This window comes from Lonchura striata, chromosome Z (assembly GCF_046129695.1).
Source record: "Lonchura striata isolate bLonStr1 chromosome Z, bLonStr1.mat, whole genome shotgun sequence".
NCBI classification, from domain to species: Eukaryota; Metazoa; Chordata; class Aves; order Passeriformes; family Estrildidae; genus Lonchura; species Lonchura striata.
This window is the reverse complement of record NC_134642.1, coordinates 75,917,377-75,942,594: the sequence shown is the minus strand read 5'-3', so window position 1 is coordinate 75,942,594 and position 25,218 is coordinate 75,917,377. Positions and strand designations below refer to the sequence as shown.

The following is a 25,218-nucleotide window of genomic DNA, read 5'->3' as shown; positions in this document are numbered from 1 at the left end:
TAGACTTTGTTCAGAAGGCTGAGACTATAACTGGTTTATTTCAAAATACATCGCTCTTTTATACAGAGCTTTGTGCAGTTTGTTCTTCTTCCAGGTACTCTCCTTCTGACCTAATGATGTTTCCGAAGCAGCAGCCTTCAGTACCGAGGCCTGTGTCAGGCCCAAGTGGACTTGGTTAAGTTTCTAGCTCGTGTCTTCAGCGTGGAGTCCAAGGACAGCAGGAAAAGCAGGGCAAGCAACACTTTACCGAGTGAGGAGGCTGAGGCCCGAGATGACCCTCGCCACAGCTCCGTTTCACACCATGCCATGAAAGCAGGTAATTCATGACGGGACAGGGAGCAGGGCCGCGTTCTGCCCGCAGCCACACGCGCAGCGCGCTCCTCGGGCAGCCGTGCCCCCCGAGCGGCGGCACAAGCGCCAATTTCCTCCCGCCGGGGCCGGCTCGGCTGCGGGCGGCTCCAGCCGGCCCCGCCCCGCCCCGGCGGCGCCCTCGGGCCGAGCGGCTGCGGCCCCGGGTCCGGGCGGTGTCGGGGCCGTGCGGGGCCGCGCGGGGCCGTGTCGGGGCCATGTCGCGACACGGGCGGGTCCCGCGGCGGCAGCCCGGCGGGGCTGCGGGGGACGGGGCTGCCGCCGCCGCGGTGCGCGCCCGGGCCGAGCCCCTCGGGGCCGCCGGCGTGGACGAGGTGGTGGCAATAGCGGCGCAGCTGGCCCTGGAGCGGTTCCGGAGCGGGGACGAGGCGGGTGCGCGGCACGGCCCGGCCCGGGGGCAGCTGCGGGTGTGGGGAGGGCGCTGGCAGCGGGTCAGGGAGGGGATCCTGCCCCTCTGCCCGGCCCTGGTGAGGCACGGCTGGGGTGCTGTGTCCATCTCTGGGCTCCCCAGCACGGAGACAGGGAGCTGATAGAGCGGGTCCGGCAGAGACCACTGAGATGAGAGGTCTCGCATCAGGAGAGCTGTGGGAGTTGGTCCTGTTTGGCCCAGAGGAGACTGAGAGGGGATCTCACTAATGCATATGAATATCTCCAAGATGAGTCCCAGGAAGGCGGTGCAGGCTTTTTGGTGACAGGACAAGGAGCAATGGCCATAAATTAAAAGAGAAGAAGTTCCACCTGAACTTGAGGGAGAACTTCTTTCCTTTGAGAGTGGCAAAGCACTGAAACTGCTGCCCAGGGAAAGCGTTGAATTTCCCCCTCTGGACACATCCCAAACCCTAGATGTGTTCCTGTGTCACCTGCTCCAGGTGACCCTGCAGGGGGGTTGCACTGGGTGGTCTCCCTTCCAATCCTAACAATTCTGTGTTCTGTAACGTTGAGATGTCAAGATTACTGCCTGTTGCATTGTTACTGTCTTTTCATTCTTATTTATCATTCTAGAGATGGAATTTCCTTCTAGTTTCACTAGTACTGAAAGAACATTTGTTCACCAGCTCTGTCAGTCTCTTGGACTGGTATCTAAAAGCAAGGGGTGAGTCGGGGTACAGTTTTCAGTTCTTTGGTGCAGACGGATAGAATTTCAAGACTAATGATAACCTGATTGATGTTTTCAACATACCCAACTGTGTTGCAAGGAAGAGTATTAGAGAAAAAAGTGTAAAAGTAGCTACAGAAATGAGCATCTTTGTTCATTGCTGTATGCATGCTTGGAAAAGCTTGTGACATGCATTTTGGGACAGCTTGATTTTATACTTTGTGGATTTAATGGCTCCATTAAAAAAGGTTCTCACTGTGATTTCTGTTTTTTTTTCTAAAGATTTTGCTTAGCATCTCATACCCTGACAGATAAAAGTTAAGCTAGAGTAGGTTCCTTTTTCCTAAAATAAGTTTTCCCTCCCCCCTGACAGAAAAGGAGCCAATTGATACCTGACTGTAAGGAAGAAGGATGTGTCAGAGGCACACGCAGTCATGACTTGTGACTTGGCTCTCTGTACGAAACACGCCGTTCGGAGCCTAATTCAGCGCTTTCCCGTCACAAATAAGGAACGCGCGGAGCTCCTGCCAAGGACAGAGCGAGGAAGTGCCTGTGCTGTTGAATCTGGTACGTTCAGCATGTGTTCTGATTTGGACTTGTCCATCGACACCACTCGAAACCACCTGCAACCCAGTGACAAAACAAACCTCTCTGTCCCCTCTGGTGTCCTAACAGACACCTTCAAACAAATGCATTAATTTTCCTTACTTTTAAGGTCTTTTATAACTGGTGCTGTGAGGAACTTGGGAAGTCATATCATGCACATTGAGATGTCCACCTTGTGTTGTGTTAATTTAGAATCTTTGAGCCAGTTCCAGCCAAATCTTTTTGGAAGCACATTTTGAAATGTGGCTTCACAGAAGTAACTGTGAGGTGGGGTTGAAGAGTCAGTGTTACTGTGATGCCATAAGAACGCCTATATGAGAAAATGAGGTTGTCTGTTCTGCTTATAGAAATTAGTGTCCTTGATAAATGAAGAATTTCAGTTTTTATTTCTTCATCTCTACAAAATAGATTTGGTCCTTAAGAGACTACTGTCCAGACTTGATTTCTTGAATATGGAAGAGTTCACTGAGAGACAAACTTCTGTTGAAATCTTGTTTTTTTATTTTTAAAGCAAGGTTTTCATCTAGATTATTGCTTTAGCAGCTACAAGTGGAAGAATTGCACTGTGTTTCTGTGTGCAGAGATGGGTGTAGTGAACAGAAAACATTTGTACCAATATGCCTTGTTTAATTGCATGTTTTTGATACGTGGTGTCTCTTCTTGACGTGCTTTCTTTGCTGTTAATTCCAATTGTTTTTGTTGTTTAATGGGATTGTTATATGAACAGAGGGAAGCTGTAATAAAAGTACTGAAATGCAATGTCTTAGGAGTGTAAGGGATAAGTTAATGAACAGTCTAATATTTGCCTTTCTCTGCATCTCAAGAATGTATTTTTAGTTCTCCTGATTTCTTAGTCTGTCTTGGTACAACAGAGCTTGAAATTTAGTATATGAATCTGTTAATGGCATTACATAATATACATATTATACATATGTATAACTGAGTTTACAGCAAGCTTTTCGTTCTGCCAGAGAATAATTCTCAAGGAATTATAGAGTAGCACTTGCAATGATGGATGTGAAGTAGCTCCCTCAGAAGATGTGCCCGTTTTTTGGCTACTTAGGCACTGCTTTCTAACACATCACACTGCTGTGTGGGGGCCAGGGCTCTTGATACAGCATGCTTGCATTGGTATGATTTCAGGCAAACGTGTGGAATAGCTTAAAGGTTTAACTCTGTCAGCGTGTATTTCTAGAGGGAACTGCAGGTGTGAAATGTGGGCACAGATACAAAGGCCACCAAAATACACCAGGCTGGTCTGGTTTAGTTTGTTTCTCCTTTTGCTCTTTGTAGGCTATTTTGACTTGGAGCAATGCTCTGGAAGAGTCTGGTTTTCTTCAAAATACCTATGAAAGTAATAACTGTTTTGACAAAATATCTATTCCAAGCACTGCAGGACATGCTATAAATATGACATCTAAATGCGTGATGGGTTTGTCACTTTACCCACAGGGATGCATAAAAAGCCAGCAATGTTAATTTTTAAGTACAATTTTTGAGCAGTGTTTTTGTGACCTTCCTCTGTGTCTGCATAAATAAACTTTTAACTTGTCTTCACAGAAAAGAAAGAAGTAAACAAAATAAGTGGTCGACTTAATGATGGTATCCCCCAGGTCCCAGGGAAAAGAGGGGAATCAGATTTTGATTCCTTCAGGCAGTCACTACCAGTTCTTGAAAAAGAGAAAGAAATTGTCCAAACCATAAAGGACAATAAAATTGTTTTGATTATAGGAGAGACTGGATGGGGAAAAACGACGCAGGTATGTTGCTTCAATGAAATAAAAACTATAACAGTATTTATTCTAAACTAATGCCAATTGTGTAACAGTTGTGATATGGGGTATTTTGATGCTATTTTAAGGCTTTCCTTTTCCTGTGTGATTGAAAATGTTGTTCCAGTTTATTTTCTTGCTTTTGAAACACTAAGCCTCTAGATAGGTACTAGAAGCATAAATGATTCCTTAGAATTTTATGGTAGATACCATTTTTTCATTAAAATAATACAAAATATTGAAGGGAAAGTAGCTGTGATGTTTGTAGAACTCTTTTTCTTCTAAGGCTAGTTCTGTTCTTAGTATCCAGAGTAATCTATTTTTTTGTGTTAAAATGTGAGATTATCTACAGGGCTTTGGTTTTTTTTAGATTTCTCTGAAGCAGGAGGGAGGCACTGTAAGGTTTTTCTTTTAAAAAAACCTAAATAGGTTATACTTAGGAATTTATTTTCTGCTGATTCAGATATGCTTGCTGTGATAATTGTAATGAAAAGTCTTTTGCAGTGTGCAATATTGATGTGCAGTTAATGGTTTCCCTGTGCTAACAAAGCTGTGACTTTCTCAAAGAGCAAATTTGAACCACTTCTTTACAGATCCCTCAATTTATCCTTGATGACTGCTACAAGAATGGAACTCCCTGTCGTGTGTTTTGTACTCAGCCAAGACGTTTAGCAGCTGTTGCAGTGGCTGAAAGAGTGGCAGCAGAAAGAAGAGAGAAGATTGGCCAGACAATTGGTTACCAGATCCGGTTAGAGAGCAGGTACCAATGGTACTTCTAAGTGTCGGTTGATCTTGTGTTGGTCTTGTGAATCTTGTGTACATTGAAACCGCAGTATGTTTGTGCTGCAGCCTCACAGGTGGGATACGTTACTGCAGGTAAGGAATACGTAAGAGTGAAAAGGATGGCTTTCTTACTGTGTTTTGCAGTTTCATGTAGAAGGTTGTCTTACAGAACTGAATCTCAGGTATTTTCTGTTGATTTCTTCTGCGGAGTGTAGGCATGGAAATCCTTGTCTGATTTTCAGATCAAGTCTACACTTTCTTCTTTTTTTTTCCCCCCTCTCTGCTTTTAACATGTGTGGATCCAAAAGGTCTGCAAACTTTGAAGGGAGGTGTGAAAACCAGCATGCTGTAAGTAATGTTATGTAGTGAGAGTTGATAGGAGCCATAAAAGGGAAAACAAAACAATTGGAATGTGACTGATGAAGCTGAGCATTATTTATCAGTCTAGTCTGGATTAAATGTACTCTTCTTCACCTTCTGTGTTTAAAACATGAAGGGATGTAAAAGTAAGAGATTTCAGTATCACTTGATGAGTTTGTCTGTAAAGCAGAGCATGAATGGATTGGTTGGGGTTTTTACATCTTTGCACCATGTAGCAAAATGACATTTCAGGGAAAGGCCAGCAGTTGAGATATGAGTGACCAGAAGATGGCCAAAGGTTGTGTTGCTTGAGTGAACAAAGATAACACATAGCTGGTGAAAATGAAAGCACTTGAACAATGAAGCCACAATAAGAATTCAAATATGTGTATGAAAGCTCACAAGGATATTAAGAGATTAGAAGAGCTGGTGAAAATATGTCACAAATAAGCTGGATGATTAATAAATGGAAGTACTATGCTGGCAGAAGAAGAGCAAAGTCAGGTGAAAATGGTAGAATTACTGGAAGCAGTGCAGAAAATCCAGCTTGAGAAAAATCAATACAATTACTCCAGGGAAACACTGAAAGGGAGAGATAACAATATTTTGAGCTGTGGACAAAAGAAATTTGGAGTGGAGATGTTTAGAGAGGTTTGCTTAACTGTCTTCCAGAGAAAAGCGGTAGAGTACAGTACAGAGGAACTTTTCAGCTCTTTTAGGATGGCAGTAGCAGAGGGAGTAGTGAGAATTGCTGTTTTTATTGGGACAGCTAACTGTGTCCCAGGTATAGAATTGTAACATTTCAGTATTTTCACCTCCTGAAAAACCAGAGGATCAAGCAGATGACCCTGTGATTTAGTCAGCTGTAATGAGTTGTGTCTTCAAGGCAAGGCTTTGGGAGCTGTGGGGAGGCTTCTGTGAGGAGGTGCCAGAAGCCTCTCCCGTGTGTGACAGAGCCGGTGCCAGCCAAGACAGACCTGCCTCTGGCCAAGGCTGAGCCTATCTGCGATGGTGACAGTGCCTCTGGGACAGTGGGGAATGGGGAGGAAAACCTGCACAACAGAGGCAGCAGTTCATGAAGAGTGGTGAAAGCATGTGAGAGAAGCAGCTCTGCACACAGGAAGGTCAGTGCAGGAGGGGAGGAGATCCTCCAGGTGCCAGGGCAGCCCATGGTGCAGCCCATGGTGAGGCAGCTGTGGCCCAGCAGGCCGTGGAGGTCCGCGGTGCAGCAGGGGTCCTCCTGTGAAGGATTCTGTGTTGGAGCAGGTAGATGCTTGAAGGAGACTGTGATCCTCTGGGAAGTCTGTGCTGAAACAGGCTCCTGGCAGAAGCTGTGGCCCCGGGGAGGGAGCCACACAGAAGCAGGTTTGCTGTCAGGATTGTGACCCTGTGGGGTCCCACACTGGAGCAAGCTGTTCCTGAAGCACTGCACCCTGTGGAAAAGGACCTGTGCTGCAGCAGTTCCTGGAGAACTGCAGCCCATGGGAAGGACCCATATTGGAGAAGCTCGTGGAGAGCCCACTTTCCCGTGGGAGAGACCCACGTTCTCCTTGTCTTTCTCTGGAGCCTGGGAGTCTTTTTGTTGTGTTTCCTCTCCCCTGCCCATGGAGAGGACAGATAGAGTGGCTTGGGTAGGCACCTGGCGTCCAGACAGGCTCATCCCACCACGTGTAGACAAGTACAAAGGCTATATCCAAGCACAGACTGAGGAATTGGAACCTGGTTTTCCACATGGAATTTTCTAGTAAAATGAATGACGTGCAGGCTTTCTTCACAGTTTACTTTTACTTCCTTATTTATTAAAATTGAATCTTATTCTTCCAATTAGTGCATTGTCCAGAGTTTTGGGGCGCCAAGCACTACAAATTGTTAGGAAATGTCTGGGAAAAGGCACAGTTTAAAAACAAGTGGTGCGCATGAATCTTTTGAGGAGAGAACCGTAATATCTCTTCTGGTCAGCAGCTGCTTTAATTTTTTGATCCATGGAAAGCTTTAAATGGTGCAAACCCCTGAGTTGTCTCTGTGATGTGATCCATAGGGTTTCTCCAAAGACGCTGGTAACATTCTGCACTAATGACATGCTCCTTGGCACGCTGATGGCAGGAGACAGCACTCTCTCCACCGTGACCCATGTTATTGTGGTGAGCATCCTGTGGTCTTTCATGTGGGGTGGAGCAATATGTATTGCTTTGGAAAATGAGGTCCTCATTTGTTTTACTTAAATTAGCTGAGCACTGTAGGTGTTTTTGTTTGGTAGAATCTGAATCAACTTTAAAGACTTCAAAGAGTAGAATGCATGTTTTGTGCAGTTTGGTGTTTTTCTGTGTGTTTGCATTTTTCCTGTAAAAATATCTTATTTCCATGGCAATGATTAAGTGTGGAATCAGGAGGAGTGGAGAAGGACAGAAGTGTAAATTTTTCTGAACTTCTGTGGTCAGCAGAAAATCCATAGGGAGGCTTACCTTGATGTGGCTCAATGTGATTGTGTCAGAATTTCTCTTACCATTTGTTTTAGCAATACAGGTTTTCAGTCCATTTGTTTGCCCAGAGTTTTCTAGGTAATGTGGAGTCTAATTGCTAGCAAATTATTCAGATTGTTCATTTGTGACTATGTCAATATTCCTGTGATGGAATTGAATAGGTAAAGGGAACTAGAATGTTTTTGGCAAGATTTAAGTACTGAAGATGAAAAGGTAAGTTTAGGTGCCTGCCTGTTTATCAAAGTTAAAAAAGCAGGAGAATGATCTATACATTCTTGATGTCAGCCTACAAACTTTGTATTTTGAGTCCTTGTTTCCTTCATTCATAATATAAATCAAAACAGAAGAATGAAAAAGATGATTAATCAGTTATGTGCCTTAACCTACAGGCTTTGTGTATGACTTGTCTAATCAATGTGTCTGTTTTTCTGATTCTGTGGTGTCATACATTTCTTTAAATGCTTATCAGTGGTGAAGTGAGAATTTATTAAAATAAGATTTGTAGTTTGTGGTGTTTTCTTGAAATTTGGCTTCAAATACAAAATCAGAGAGGTTTCAGATACTCACTTCAGCCTCTAAAGTTAAGGTGTTTACAGCTTCAGTGTTGCAAGGCACTCAGTGTGGATAAAAACTTTTTGAGGTGTTTTTGTTTCTTTATGGATAGTTTTTTTTAAAAAAACCTATTACTTAAACTAGACTCACACATTTTAAGGCCTCTGTAATGTGCCACCAAAACATGTATTTTTTTTTAGAGAAGTTTGTTTTTGTCAGAAGTTGTGATCCTGAATCTGTGATGGTTTTTCATCTCTTTTTTTTTTCCCCTTTTGTTACAGGATGAAGTACATGAGAGGGATAGGTTCAGCGACTTCTTGCTAATAAAACTGAGAGATGTGCTGCAAAACCAGAATAATTTAAAACTAATTCTCTCTAGTGCTGCTCTAGACGCAAATCTCTTTATTAGGTATTTTGGAAGCTGCCCAGTAATACATAGTAAGTCTTGATCTTAACTCTTAAGTCTGAGTATACCTGCCCTGAGACTCACAGATCTTACTAAACTGTAGCAAATTATTCTGAGGAAAGGCACATGATTAATACACTGAGAATTACAGGAATCCTTGTTCTTTCTGTTTGCAGGTTTCTTGTTTCTTGACTGTTTGCACCTCATTCAAAGTGAAGTGTTCTAGTCCCTGGGAGTTCTGTAAATGCAGGTACATCCTGCCCCCCTCCACTCTTAATTGAAGAAGTAGGAAGAGGTTATTGAAATTCTGTCTTCATGCTGATACAGGACTTAGGAGCTACATGAGTGTGATATATATCAGTGCATTCCAGTAGGATCTTACTCTTCAGGCTTTGTGAAGGTTGTTACTGGTTACTGGATAGAACACAGATAACTGTACAAGTTCGGTTCAGAAATACAGGCTTAGGCAGATTGGGTTTCACATGAAAAAAGAATCACATGACTCTCTGATTTAAGGAAAATTAGTAGTTGTTCATCTGGGTAAATATTCAGAAAAGACATCCAGTTTCGCTTAGTTTGTTTGCAGACTCAGTTACCTGCAGTTAGACTACATTCAAATGCAAAGAAAAGTTACCATTATTTGCTGGTTTAATTTCATTTGACTGATCTTTAGTAAAAGCAAAATGTAAATGCGTGGGAGATGGGGGGTTTTTGTGGGTTTGCGGTTTTTGCCCCACCCTCCTGGTTTGCAGGTTTTCTGCATGGGTGACCTCCTCTGGCACCTTGCAATCCTCTTACTTTTTCAACAGTAATGTCCAACTTTAATGTGTTTTGAAAAGTAGCTTTTAAGAGAAATGCTTTATCTGACAATCGGGTAGACTCTCTGCATGTCAGCCTTTTTTAAAAAAATCTCAACGGTTTTAGGAAATGGGATTGCTTACTGGTTTATTTTAGCAAATGTTTGTGAGGAGGAAACCTTTTCTTCCTTCCTTTTTTTGCAGATGGAAGTGTTTAGTTCTCAGTTTTGAATTTCCGCCCAGTTGAATAAGGTTTGCAGCTTGTTGGAGACAGGAATCTGGAAATTACACGTGATTTCATGTGCTCTGAATTTTTTTTACAAGGGAGTGCCTCAGTTGTGATTGTTGTATGACTTTCCAGTTTAGTCTTTTTGCAGCTTCCTGTTCTTTCAGATCGGTCAATTTGTGTTGGAAAATCTGCTGGCAATCTCTCCCAATCTCTCCAGTTTACCACAGTGTTTGTGCTGGTTATGTAACAGGCCAATAACAATTCAAAAGATGTTTTCTTCCCGTTTGTTTTTTTGGGTTTTTTTTTTTGGTTAATTTAAGAATTAAAAGAAGTGGCTTTGTCTGTTAATGTAATATACAAGGTTTGAGTCTCCTTCAGCAATACAAAATCCTGACCACAGAAACCACATTTGGTAGCTGTGGATCGCTGTAGTACACAGAGTTTGTGATCAGTGTTGGAAGGCTTCCTCTGTGACAGCTTCTAAAAGTATGGGAATTGTGGATTGTTCTTTCTGAAGGAAAATCCTGAGTGTTCCTGAGTCAGGTTAAGGAAGAAGAAATCAAAATGTAGAGATTTTAATCTCCATGCAAAAAGCATCCTGCAATGTCGACAGATAAGGTCTAGAAAACAGTCCTGTTGAAAAAGAAATCGGGATAAATTATCAGAAGGTAAAGGCCGCTGGGATGTCTCATCTGTCCAGAAGTATTCAGTAAAGAAAGCTCAGCTTTGCTGAATTAGTTGAGGACATGGAGATAAGGCTGCCTTCTCACATGATTCTCATGAAAAGAAAGTAGTTCAGTACAAAGATGTACTGTCTCTGTGTGGAACCTTGCAAAAAGCTGTATTAATTGCTTATTAATGAATTACATTTTTAATCCAGATGGCAGACTTACATGGCAAGTTCTTGTTTGTAAGCCTAAACAAAAACAGCTGTTTTCTTTTTCTCATTTAAAAAAAATTGTAGTTAATAACTGTCAATCTTATGAACATCTCCTGCTGGAGCACTTCATAAAATTGAAGAGGTTGAGGCGAAACAAGGTGGCATTTGATTTTGGAAATGTTTTATTTTGTACAGTTTTGAGAAAAATAAACTCCAGTGAAGGTAGTTTTTTAAAAAAATTAATTCTGTAAGTGAAGCTGGTGAATAGATGATCTTTTACAGATTTTTTCTATTTTAGTCCAAGGGAGACCTTTTGAAGTTAAAGAGATGTTTCTGGAGGACATTTTACGAAGCACTGGGTATACAAACAAAGAGATGGTGAAGTACAACGAAAAGAAGCAGCAAGGTCAGTGGACTTGTTAATTCTAAGGGTTGGCAATGAGAATCATTGATTGAACAAACAATTAACAGGATTATTTTCTGTTGAAATTCCAGAGTCAGGAGATTAAATGAGTGTGATCAGATGACAACAAGTACCTTTAAGCTCTCAATATTTACATTATGGAAATAGTTTATGCAATTAAAGAAAAAAAATCACTTTGATTCAGTGGTTGCATTCTGTTTTCACTCAGTTGATAAATGTCATCTTTTTTCTAATTATTATGCTGTAGAGTTATATATAACTGGGGGCTCTGCCCACATGAATGCTAAAGAAGCATAGGATGCTCTGTACCTTTGGGTGCAAATTAAAGTGCAGCTATTAAAGCAGGCATGATTTTGTACATCTTGCACTAAATGGACAAGGTATTCCCTTCAGTAACATTTTTCACTGCTTTCTTCAGGCATGGATGTATTTTTTTAAGTGTTAACACTCTTGAGCTAAACATCATTGGTTTTAAGTTGATTAAGTAGATACTGCTTCAGAAGTTTTCCTGGCAACTGAAAGTAATGATCCCAGTGATTATTTAAAGAAAAAGTAAAAAATGCAAACCCCAAAGCTATAACATTCAATATCCAGTCCTAACTGGGTATTGATCACAGTGCTCATCTCTGATCACTGGGGTCAGAAAAGTTCAGTTAGGACACTGGTGTTTTCTGATGTTTCTTCCACTAGTGTAGAAAAGTAAGTTGTTACATGCAGGGACTGTATCACTTGTCTTCAGAATTCCATTTGTGGAAAAAGATCTGGTCGGAGGTTGTGTGGAAGGTGATTACTTACGGGAGATACTTTGAATGCAGTAGTTTGGAATAATGGAGGTTTGGGGGATTAAACACCAAAGTGTCGGGTTTTACCTTGTTTTTATAGCCCTTGTTTGCAGTGGTGCTCTTTGGGTACCCTTAAACATGTCATTTATGTTGGACTGGTAGTAGCATTCTAGACTAAATAAAAGAGGTTGAATAGGTAAAACTTGGTAAAACCTGCTGTAACTAACTTTTTTAGTAGAAAACAATGGATAATAAATATGACTCTAAAACTTTCTTGGTGAATACTTTGCATTCTAGAAGAGAAACAGAAGAACACTCTTGATGAGTGGTGTTCAGCTCAAGATAACACTAACAAAGGGACATCTCGGAGACAAAAATCGGTTCCAAGGACAAATGAGGAATACAAACGGTTGGATGATGGTGGTGACACAGTATTTAATCAACTGGTAAGTTTTTTCTTTTGTCAGAAGAGATGTTATAGGTGTTTATATTTGTGTTGTATTACTAGCCATTTAAAATCTGTTTTCTAAAGTTCTGTCGAATCTTTCAGGACATTAACGTATTTTAAAGATTACTTGATGAGGATGAACGGCTCTAGCTGAAGTGTGCTCTTCAGTTCGGGTGGTTGCACACAGCTTTTCCTCAGATCAAATGGCTCGACTGCCATTGTGTTCGTACTTGCGTATGACAAAATCAATGCATGAGCCGATACCTGAGTGCTGGGTTTCTGTTGCTGCTGGGAAAAATAACCATTGCAATTCTTTGTGGGTAATGTATGAGAATAAAGACAACTCTTGGAAAAGATTAAGCTTTCAATATTGTTTTTTGTCTTCAGACTGAAAAAGATGTGAATTGCCTTGAACCGTGGATAGTAAAAGAAATGGATTCCTGTCTTTCTGACATCTGGTTGCATGAAGATACTGATTCGTTTGCTCAGCTGTTAAATCTTATTTTAACTGAAAATGTCAGTGGTAAGTTTCATGTGTTATTACATAAGAAAAAAGCAACCTCAGACGTACTTAGATTTTTATGGCTACTTTTATCTCCAGTTTCAAATGGTGTTACCTTTTCATTCTGATGCCAACTGAAAAAAATGATAGGGCTAGCAAAAATAATGAGTTGTTCAGTTAGTTGTTGTTTTGAAGTATTGACAGAAGTGTGTTTCTAAAACAGTGTAGAATTCATATGAACTAACTTCAGAGATAAAGTGAGGAAAGAAATTTTCTTTGGGCTGGAATTTGAAAGCAGTATTTGTACTGTATTTAGATGAAAAAATAACATTTCTACTGGGTTTGCTGGATTTTTTTTTTTTTTTTTTACTTCTCAGTTGATTATAGGCACAGTGAAACTGGTGCGACTGCTCTGATGATTTCTTCAGGGAGAGGCTTTTTGAGTCAAGTAGAACAGTTGATCAGCATGGGAGCAAGTATCCACTGCAAATCATCTAATGGCTGGTAAAAACAGAGAAACCAAAAGATAGATTTATTTGTTAATATAGGAGAGAGAAAGAAAATTCTTTAACATCTAAATTAATTTGCTAACTTATCACACTGCTGTAAGAACTATAGATTTTGACAGCCTCAACAATTTCTAACTCCTCATAATCACATTGTTTTCTGTAAATTCTAAATTGAATTCTTAATTACATGGTCTTGATGATGAGCTATAAACTTTGTTTCAGTAGATCTTATGTAAGATACTGGTTAGTAGAACAACTGTAATCTACTGAATTGGACCAAAATATTTGGCAATTCTAGTTTAATGGAGCTACACATACCAGAAGATCTTTCTGTTATGTTTCTAAATATATCGTATCATGTAAAAATATTTGTGAATCTGTAGAAACTCAGGTTTTGTGGTCATGGAGTATGTCTTCATATAAACAGGGAAGTACAGTAAATAATTGTAGTATGGAATGATAAGAATTAGGATTCCAGGGGTCTGATATTTGGTACTAACATTTGAATACCTTGGGGAAGAAATGCAGTTTAAAGATAAAACAGTGAACTGCATAGTGAGGAGACAGCTTCTGAAAGACATGAAATAGCCAGATGTTATGCCTGGGGTGTGACTTTTTGAGATGACTTCAAGGATACTGCAAACAGGCAGGTCTGATCTCTGCACCATTTTTAAAGGAATAGCACCTTCTTCCTCCTCACTTCCTCCTGCATGTTTGCTCCTGTGTAAAACTGACATTCTGTTGTGGTAAAGAACTGTAGTCACCTAAAAGTCAGCTGTTAGCACCTATTCAAGCACTTTCAAATGGGAAGTTGCAGATCCAGCAATAACAGTACCGATGTCAATACAGAAATGGGTACAAAAGTCTGATGTCAATTGCCTCTCTTGATGTGCTCTTCATATGCATCTTTTGAAGTGAAAAGTCTAATAAAAATACTTGTGCAACTATTTCAGGATGGCTGTGGACTGGGCTAGGCACTTTGGACAGACAGAGGTTGTTCATCTGTTGGAATCCTACAGGTAAGCTGTAACTGTTTTGCAGAATGAGTTGTATATGATATACAAAGAGTTGTGATGGGAAATTTGAGATTTGTGTTCTAATCAGAACAGGTTTTAGATCTTCATGCTCTAAAATCTGGACTTAATAGCAATACCTTTTTTTAAGAATAGGAACATTTAAAAAAATAAACAGCAAAAGAGTTTGTACTCAATAGCATTATGTTTATGTTTACACAACTTGCTAATTCTATACTATGTACCATTTTCTTTTCACATGCTTATTTTGGAAACAAATCTGTAATGTGTTTTTATCCATATCTTTTATATGCAATAGGCATATTAAAGAAAATTTACAGAAGTAATGTGTACACTAGGCCATTCAAGAATGATTTTCTGATTCACTTACAGTTATCATACTTGAAGGTAGTGTTTTGTAAAGATTATCTCTACTATAATTTCTCTTAGTGTAGTTTCTGCTAGTGGGAAATTTTTGGAGAAGACGTATCTCTTAAATATTTTTACTTGAACAGATAAACGAGAAGTATCTTTATAGTTTCCTTTGCTTATGGTTGTGTTTCAATGAAGTTGAAGAAAACGAAAGTTAACACTAATAAATAAAGTGGCATCCTTCATTGGGTTAACATTGGAATTAGTAAACAGTAATAGTATGGTGATTCCCTTCTGCTACACTTAAACATCAGAATTCAAGACCAACAGTCATGTTGGTCTCGATCTAAGTTTGAATTGATGGCTCAATGCAAACCCTAAGGGGCAGCCTTGATTCTGGTGTATTTTCCTGTTACAGCACTTCATTCGGATTTGGAAACATGGATGAAAATTCCCTGGTCCAAAAGAATGCTAGTGACCTTAGTGCAGAGGACAGAGAGCTACTGACAGCTTACCATCACAGTTTTGATGATGAAAAAGTGGATCTGGATCTGATAATGCACTTACTGCACAGCATCTGTCATAGTTCTGATGCAGGTAGGTAAATACCTAACCAGTGGTTGTGGATTTGACTTCTGATAATCATGCTCTTTTTTCAGCAATCCACAAACGTTAAAACCTTCTGAGTGCTATTTGACATGTATTTGAATTTTCTGTTTAACTTTGCAAACCCACTTCCTTTTTTAGGAGCAATTTTAATATTTCTTCCTGGGTATGATGAGGTAGTGAGCCTGAGGGACCGCATTGTTTTGGATGACAAGAGATTTGCTGATAATGCTCACAGGTAAAACCTTTAGTTACTGTGGCTTTTCATTGCTTCTTTTAAGGATCCTTAAAATGTCCCTTTTGTCTTGCATTAGATACCAAGTTTTCATGCTTCATTCAAGTATGCAGACTTTGGACCAGAAGAAAGTGCTTGAAAGTCCACCTTTTGGCATCCGCAAAATTGCAAGTATTAGAGGACTTTTTCCAATGCCACAATGACCTATTTTGCCATTGCTTTTACAGTTATTATAGTTTTGATGGTTTTGGGTTTTTTTCTTTGCAGATTCTTTCTACTAACATTGCAGAAACCAGCATAACAGTCAATGATGTGGTGTTTGTCATTGACTCAGGCAAGGTGAAAGAGGTAGGACTGCCTTAAATTTTCCTAGTGTGATTCTAAAACACACAAAACACACAGTGCATAAATTTTGGAGAACTTTTTTTTTTTTTTAATTACTTTACAGTAAAGTGAAAAAAAACTTTTACTAGCTGAGAGCTAGTGCCTGTCAGGCAACAGTCCTTTCTGAAAAGTTTCAACATGCATTTGTTTTAAGACAAATACTGTAAGCTATCCATCTAAAAAAACCTTGAAAATCTTGAATTTCAAAAATTGTGGAGCATTAAGATACTAGAAAGGAGATACCCTCATTAATTCACTTGAAATTGAGAAGGTACCTTTGTGTCAGAAGCTGCTGTATATCTTACTCTTTCATACTTTTTAGAAAACTTCTGTTGGTAATCTAAATAACTAGTAACCTTTATTTCATGCACCCTATTGAGTTTTCAGTTTGTATTCCTTTCTTTGTTTTTCTAGAAGTCTTTTGATGCAGTGAGTTGTGCTACAGTGCTAAAAATGGGGTGGATTTCAAAAGCCAGTGCTATCCAGAGAAAAGGCAGGTAATAAATGCCTCATAGCAGTTTCCATTTTGCAGATATGCACAGTCCTTTATGTTTAGAATAAACCACACAACATAGTAATTGTTCCTGGCCTATTCCGGTGTTGTGTTGCATAGAGGCCAACACTGGTTCTCTGCAGACGAGTAGGCGTCAGCATGTATTTCCTTGGAATAATCTCCCAAGTTGTAGAAAAGTGATGCTCAGGCATTTCCCAAAGGTCTGGGTTGTTTTCCCCCCATTAATTTGTTCTCCTTCCTCTTTCTCCCACGTAGCACCCACAGTCACAATGTCCAGTGGGGTGTTTTCACATCATGTCTATGGGCAGAGGACTGCCTATTTCACTTTCTCCAAGCTATCCATGACTTAACAGGCCATGATTATATTCTTCCCAGCACTGCGGGTGAGGGCTCAGAAGTTTATATAGCAACAAATGCCTGTTTAATCAATCATATTGGCATTAAGCTGCACGTATGCACATAGATGTATATGACTGGGAGAATTTGCTGTCCCTCATTCACTCATAAGTTACTTCATCTTTATTCTACCTTTTACTCCAAGCATCACTTCTTTTTAGGGGATGTGAGGGGAAGCAAGAAAGTTTGCAACTGGTTCCTTACAACCAAGGATGATTGAGATTTGGACTGGTCTTAGGTTAGCAAAAAACCCACAGCACTTTACATTAGAAAAGCCTTGTTTTTCTTTCTCCAGATTTCTCAGTGTTGGGTTAAAATTACAGTAAAAAATTGCCACACTCTCAAAAATAATTCATGATTAGAAAACTTTCACTTTGCGTGTGACTTAACAACACTTTCTTCATGGTAGTGTTTCTTCTTTTTCATTCCGAGTTTCGGTCTGTTTGTTGGCTTTTGGTTTTTTTTTTAGAAAGAAATCCTCATTTTCACAACTTCCCATATTTTATTTTCAAGGGCTGGGTGCTGTCAGCCTGGGGTCTGCTTTCGTCTCTTCAGCAGGCTCCGATTTCAGAATATGTTGGAATTTCAATCTCCAGAACTTCTAAGACTGCCACTTCAGGTGCATGTTCAGTTAGAAAATATAATTTTAAAAAATACAATGTCCTCAAACCATACCGTTAATTGCAACAAATCATGTGTTTGGCGGCTGATTCCAAATCTTGGTAATCTTTTTTTGTTCTACCTTTTACCTTGCAGGAGATCTGTTTGTTCACAAAAATTCTGGCTCCAATTAATTGTCCAGTTGTAGACTTTCTTATGAAAGCTCCTGATCCTCCGCCTGCTGTAACTGTGAGAAATGCTGTGCATATGCTTAAGGTCAGAAAAGGAATAGGTTTAGATGGTAATTGTGTTTGATCCCAAATTTGTGGTGTAGCAGTTTACTGACTTCAGTTTGTACTGAAGCTGTTTTTAATTACTTAAGGATGTTTTGAAGTTTTGCTTATTGTCTGTTTTCATTTTGTGTGTGGGGATGTGTTTTTCCATGTCAAGGGAAGAGAGTGCTTCAAAGTCTTGTCTCTGTTAATAGTTTGACTTGCTTCTTTAGAGTTTGGAAACAAGTCTAGTTAATGTCCATTATTCACATCCTTTTTGCTTTCACTGTAAATTGATTTTGTCCACTGTACCCATCCCCCTCTCCTTTATTTGTTTGTTTGTTTGTTTGTTTATGAACAGACCATAGATGCCATGGACCCTTGGGAAGATCTCACTGAGCTTGGTTATCAGCTGACTGAATTACCTGTAGAGCCACACCTCGGTAAAATGGTGTTGTATGCTGTAGTTCTGAAGTGCCTGGATCCTGTTCTGACCATTGCCTGTGCTCTTGCCTGCCAAGACCCTTTTGTGCTGCCCACGCTGGCCTCCCAAAAGCGTGCAGCCGTGCTGTGCAGGAAGCGTTTTGCGGCCGGGACGTTCAGTGACCACATGGCCCTGCTCAGGGCTTTCCAGGTAGTCTTTCATTTCAGAGAGTACTAATCACAGCACATCACCCAAGCAAAATGCAGATGTACCAGTTGGATGTAGAGTGGCAGACTGTTTCTTTTTGCCTAGTGCCTTTCCTGTGTATTGGACTCATAAATTTGTGAGGGAACCCTTTTTGTAGTATGTTTTGTTTCAAAAATTAGAAAATTTGGAATGTTTCAACAATGTGCCTCTTTGCATCCTACTACACTGAACTTTGAATCATGATCTTAATGTAATGATCTTTATTTATTGTTTTAACTTGACATAATCATCACTGGAGTGAGCACGTAAAGAGAATCTAATTCATGAACAGAAAAAATAATCTGGTTTGATACATTAACTTTTAGAGTGGGTTTTGCATTCATTTTATTGACATAAATGTAATCTTTAAAGAAAGTGAAGTTTTTAGTTTAAGTCCTTCAAATTAATAGGCAAATGTAAAAACATTTTGAGGCATGGCAGAAGGCACGCAGTGACGGATGGGAGAGAGCCTTCTGTGAAAAGAACTTCCTATCCCAAGCCACAATGGAAATCATTGCAGGAATGAGAACACAGGTGCTTGGCCAGCTTAGAGCCTCAGGTAGAGAAGTTGGAAACCATTTTAACATTGTTTTAAAGTCAAGCATATAGAAATTGTAACAAAAATCGTGTTCACTGGTGTAATTTTCCTTAATTTGAAATACACCGTCATGCACACATTCATGCAGGGTATGGTGCAGATGAGGAATTGTGGCTGATCTAACTGAAAGCACCCTCATCTCCACATGCCACTGCATTTCATGTTTTAATGAATTATTCCCATAGGAAATGTCTTTATATTGTAGAAAATAGTGGTATTCTGTGTCAGTATGAAACCCCTTATCAGGCAGGATTTCAGTGTAATGGTTTCTTCTTGGTGCTGTTAAGGTTGGCAGTGGTGAAAAATGCAACAAAGAAGTCATTTATTTCACCTTTTGTTTCTGACTCCTTTTGAGAGGCAAACACAAGGTAACATGGCACTGTTTTGTCTCTTTCATTTGTCAGGTTTTGTGAGAGCCAGAGGAGGAGCTGATATTAGAGATGTTAATACTAACTCTGAGAACTGGGCTGTAATTAAAGGTGCCTTAGTGGCTGGGATGTATCCCAATCTTGTGCATGTAGACAGAGACAGCCTGGTGTTGACGGAACCAAAGGAGAAGAAAGTGCGATTTCATCCTACCTTTGTTCTTGGTCAGTCTCAGTATAAAAAGGTAAAGACACTTTGAATTCATAGTTAAAAAAAAGGGCACTAAAAGCTGTCACGTGTTTTAGAAATGTCTTTTCCTATTTGTCAGTACTTCAAAAGCAGTATAGGCATTTAACACTACAGCTTTAGAAAATACTGTTCTACCCAGCTGATAGAATTGGAGTTGATTCATTTTTCCATCGTTTCAATTAGTCCTTTCTTTAGATGGAACAAGGCAAAAACGCAAAAAAAACTGCCCTGCTATAAAATTGTTTTAAAGATATAATGATCCCTATTCTTAAAAGCAAGTTTTTCTCTGATACTTTTTTTTAACATTTCTTTTTAAAGCAGCATATTTTGTTTTATCATGGTAGGATAATTGATGAATCTGATTGAATTCTCTCACACTTTTTTATGTGCATGTATATTTTTATATGTATATAATTGTAGATGTATTTAATTCTCAAAATACAGAATCAGAGAATGGTTTGGGTTGGAAGGGACCTTAAAGCTTATCTCATTCCAACCCCGGCCACGGGCAGGGACGCCTTCCACTAGTCCAGGTTGCTCAGAGCCCCACCCAGCCTGGCCTTGGGCACTTCCAGGTTGAGGCATCCACAGTGTCTCCGGATAAAATGAGAAATACATTCAAATTTACATTAATTACAGTTACCTGCTCTTGCACAGATTGCCCCAGCAAATGGACAAGCTGCAGCCATCCAGGCCCTCCCCACAGACTGGCTTATATATGATGAAATGACGAGAGCTCACAAGACAGCAAACATCAGGTGCTGCTCTGTTGTGACACCTGTCACCGTGGCCCTCTTCTGTGGACCAGCCAGACTGCCAAGTAATGCCTTGCAGGCATCTTCATCCTTTCGAGGTACACTGGAGTCTGGATTTGGGATGTTCCCGTTGGTATACATCAGCGTGTGACATGCAGAGCTTATTTTTCAGTAATATGTAATACATGTATTGTCTGATTCTGGAAACAGCGCCTGTTATAATTCCTGTAGCTATTCAGGAAGAGTTTGTTGGTTCTGTAACAAATCTCTTCATTTTGGGATTCCTTACCTATTCAAGTCCATAAATTACACAGTTGTAGGGTCTCAGAAACTGCAGTATAGTTTGTAAGGAAAGAATGCAGCCACAATGTCTAATGAGAACTGTAGTACTGGTACTGAGAAGTGTAGTATGCATGTTCTTTTTCTACAGACTACTTAATTTGATACATTGAACCAGATGATTCAAACAGAATAATTTAGAAACAATCAGTATGGCAAACAAGTCATGTTGCTTCTGGCTAACACATACATTTTCAAGATATGTTCTACTGATAATTTTTAATTTCAGTTAACTGTACTATTAACTGTAAGTAATAGGGAATATATATACATTTCCTTCTTCTCATTTAAATTAAGTCCTATTTGAATGGAAGCAAAAATAACTGCTTCTAGTTGTCATAGTTTGAATCAAACTAAAAGTCCAACTTATTTCTAAAGCTTTCCTGTCTTGCTTTTAAACTGTGAACCTTAGAGTAGTGCTCATGCTGACTGAATTGCACTTAAGAAAAAGAAAGAATCCTAATTAATAGCCATATATATATTTTTTTTCTTACTAGGTCTTTAACTCTGCTGTTTTACTAGGAAATAGAGGCATGTGTGATTTTGCAAACAGCTTTAGGCAAAAGTTGTATAGTGGCCTGTGAATACTGGTGAAGGTACATGAGTTGGGTCACATCGTATCAATCCAGGTTTTTACATAGTAGGACCTTCAGCAGGTGTAGGACCTTCAGCAGGTCTGGCTACTTGATTGCTGCTATCTGGAGCAAAGACTTTGCAGTGTATTTGCAGAAAAGAAGAGGTAGTTTTACAAATGTTTACATTTAAAGTCAATTTTAGAAGGAAAAATATTGCTGGTAATACAGTAGTACGCGGGTTTTTGTACAGAAATAATAGTAGAAAAAAATGGAAATTCTAATGAACCTTTTGTCTTTAATTCAGGGGGAGGGGTATCTAATGATAGCAGCGACAGTGAGAATGAGGACAGGACATCTGCTGATCTGGCACTGCTGAAGCTGGATGAATGGCTCCATCTCAAACTGGACCCTGAAGTAAGTAAGAAATTACTCCTGGGTTTGCTTCATGTAGAGGAATTGTAAAAAGATGTGAAAAGGTTTTTGTAACATTTGAGTAGCCAAGAATTTTCTCCAAGAATGTCATGGTCCATTTGGGTCTCTCGAACTAGGTACTCTGTGATTTAACCTTTACTTCACAAGCTCATTAAGAATTAAACGGCTTCAATCCCCTTTGGCACAGAGTTGTCTGTTGCATGAATTTGTGTATTCAAAATCCAAGTTGCAGTGTTTGATCACCTGTCACCCATACCTTTCTCTTCTTTTACCTGTCAGCAGAAAGAAAGAGAATAGTCACCTAAGTCAACAGTGAGAGTGCTCATCCCTCTTCCTCCATATTGGTGTGGGTGTCCTGTCTCTCACAAAAGGGAGCAGGAAAGCCTCAGCAATCCAGATGCTGTTGGGTCTGTTTCAAAAACTTTCTGGGCAATATGATGTTTTATATCTGAGCTTGGCAGTTTTGTCCCTTTCCACAAGTCAGCAGATTCTGAAGAGACTGGCAGACAAAAAATGATGGGTGCAAGGGACAGCAAGCTGCAGGTGACAGTGACAGCATAAGGGCCCTTCTGCTCCTTCTGGCCTCCTGTCCTGCCTGCATGGTGCTCCATCAGGCCATAGCACAAGCTGGGATAAGCCAAAATCTGAACCAGAGCTGACAGAACAGTCACATTGGCATATTGTGTTCTTCTTTCTCTGAGAGGATAACCAAAATCGGATCAAAAAAGGAGCACTTGAAGCTGAAGTTGCTGAGAGAAAGTTGCTGTCAGATTTTGGAAGGATAAATTTCAAATCCTCTTTGAAATAGAAGTCTTTATGTCATTGAGGAGCTGTGGCTGTGGTAGGAGGCAGTTTATGGGTCATGAAACACACAACTTTACCAACTCTAATAATAATACTCTCTCTCCTAGTCACGTGCAGAAGAGTGATTTTTTTAAAATTTATTGTAATGGAAGCATTTTTGGTAGCAGAATTAGACAATAGTCGTCTGAATTTAGTCATTACATTTGACCAGGTGTCTATGTAAGAAAAATATCACTTAGAACTCTTTTCCATCAACTGTGACTGAAGAGTACATGAGTAGAGACTGACTTGCAAGGAAGGGCATAAAGCATGAAAAAACTGGGTTTTCTTGAAAGAAAAGAAGGAAAAAAAAAAAGTCTGTGGAATTACAATACAAAGCTAAGTTTAGTACAGAGCTAAATGAAATGTTTCCAAAATGACCTTGTACCCAAGGAAAAGAAAGCAAATTAACATCTTAGTTTAAATATGGATTATTCCCCTTCCCCAAGACCTTAGTCTTGCCTTTAATTGTGGGCCCTGTTTATATTAGAATGCCAGGTGCTGCCTGATAGGGAAAAGACAGGGTTCTCTTGCCTGTGTGATCTAATTTTCATCCGTATTTAACAGGATTGGAATTTATTACAGGCTGCTGGTATGCTGCTGCAACTCAGGCAGAAGTGGCACAGCTTGTTTCTGCGTCGTATGCGAGCTCCTAAGCTGCGGTCTCAGGTTGATGAAACAACTGTAAGAGCAATTACAGCTGTTCTGAGTGCTGAAGAACAGTCTGCAGGTCTGCAGCAGCCTTCAGGAATTGGCCAGAGACCAAGGCCTTTGACTTGTGAAGAACTTCCTTTGGCACCTACATGGAAGTCAACCAGCAGCAGAAAAAGCTCAACAGAAACAGAATTGTCTGACTCCTCTCATGCTGAAAAGTAAGATGTTGAGGTCTTCTCCTCACTGTAGGTTGCAGTTTATGTATACAAGTATCACTAAAGTTTCTGCTAGTAATAGGAGGTGGAAACAGCGGAAGTACAGTGGGAAGGTGTTCTACTGTTGTATGCTGCATTGTAATCCCAAAGAGAAGTATTTCATACCTGGGGCTGCTGTTTGAGAGAGCAGTCAGGAATATTGTCCATGAATTGTGATGTTTGAGAAGTAGCAGAAGAAGTTTAACAGTAGCATTAAAAAGCAATGAAGGGTCAGTATGAGTTTTTAGTTAGGCTTTAATAGATTTTGTAGTTGCTGTAATACATGTGGTCATGCAGTAGGCTGACAGGTCGATGTAAATTGTTCAGTGACTGCTTGTGAAACTCAAGGTATGTCCTCTGTAGGGCTTCAGTGAAATCTACTTCTCCTGCACTCCACCAGCCAAAGAAGTACAAAGAAAAAGACATTTTGCTCTCCAGACAATCCTCAGATGATAGATCAGCTCAGTCCTCAGTGAAGCCTGCAGACAGCAGTAGCTATTCCAGCCCCTGTGCTACTCCTTCTTCTCCAGTGTCTGGAAAGGTAGAGTTCTCTAACATACCACCCTGCTCTTCCAAAGTAATAGAATTTCTTGCTGATACCATTCTGCAGTTAGGTATTTTACTGATAAATTAGGAACCTAACGGAGCTTTTCATTTGTAACACTGCATAATACTTTCTTCTGGAATTTAAAAATCTAGACTAAATATCCTTGTTTCACTAGTTTAATACAGCAAAAATAATTTGTGGACTGCTGAGGTAAAGCTATCCAAAGTAGAAAAAATGAGATTTAAAAAAAACCCCAAACTTGTTCTAATAAACATGTATAAGTTTTTTTCAACTAAATGAGTATATTATATGTACACTTCTGAAGTTTTTGGATTTTGCCTTTCTCTGCATCCATAATAGATTTTCAATATCAATACTGATTCGGTCTTACCTGCCTTACTAGGACTGATTTTTGTGATGGTTATTTTAACAAAGCACACATTTTTAATGAGATTACTGTGACAGTTGTCCCTGTATACTTGAATAGTAGACTGCAGTAATAATAAGGAGATCATTCAGAGGAAACTTCATGGACTCATTGGAGGATGTAGTAATTCCTCTTGAATCTTTCAGCTTTTAAATTAAGATAGCGTAAAAGGAAGAAAACATGTTTCCTGAATATAGAAATGCGAGTAGTGTGCTGTAGGCTACACTCTAGGATGATTAATTTTGGTGTCATCTCAAGGTCTGTCAGACTTTAACCAATTCTAATTAATCACTAGGCTTTTTAATCCTATTCTGCTCTACTTGTTTCCTGCCCCTCATGGATGAATTACTGTGGAAGGGGCTAACAGCAGGCCTGTTAGCTGAAGGAGCGAAAAGAAGCTGAGAGGCAAGAAGAAGCTGATCAAGAGCTCTCTCCAAGGCTGCTACCAAGGAGGCTGAGAGAAGAGAAGAACTGGAGAAAGATAAGGAGAGAACTGCAGCCAGATAAAGCATTTTTGGAAAGTTAACTAAAGTCATGTTACTGTTCACCAGTGGTGTTATGTTGATTTTTTGTGGCCCATAGTTGGGGTAGAAGAAGTATAAACAACTAGAAAGTTTATAAAAGGTCAGCCATGTTCGGTAATAAAGAGTTGCCATCTGAGACCGCCTGTGGTCTGTGCTTTGTGTGGCGACCGCCTCACGATGCAGTGTATATACCAGTGACAGCTGGTGCCCACCGCGTGGAGCAGCAGCCTGAGCAGCGTGGTCGGTCTGGAGCCACGCGGGGTCCCAGCGACTGGCAGCCCTGACCCGCTGGGGAGTAGCGGGGGAGGCGGCGCTGGTGCAGCTGAGAGTGGCGGGTGGAAGCCACAGGCAAGTCCAGACCTGATTTTCTCCTATCAAGACACCTGGAAGCAGGTGGGGCACCAACTAGTAATAATGGGAAATAAATCTAAAGAGGAAGAGACTCTTTTGGCTACATAGAAAGCTTTGTTAAGAAATAAGGGAATTACTACTTCAGACTATGCCCTTTGTAGTATATTGCTGTGGGCTAGATCATAGGATTTTGCCACTGATCCTGACACAGCATTTAGTGTTAAAAGTTGGAAGAAAGTCAGGGACA

The 25,218-nt window shown here is 40.1% G+C and overlaps 1 pseudogene; it reads left to right on the top strand.

Annotated features, from left to right (window-relative positions):
- The first annotated feature begins 566 nt into the window (after positions 1 to 566).
- LOC144248355 (3'-5' RNA helicase YTHDC2-like) lies at positions 567 to 24,687 on the top strand (annotated as a pseudogene).
- Positions 24,688 to 25,218: the final 531 nt, after the last annotated feature.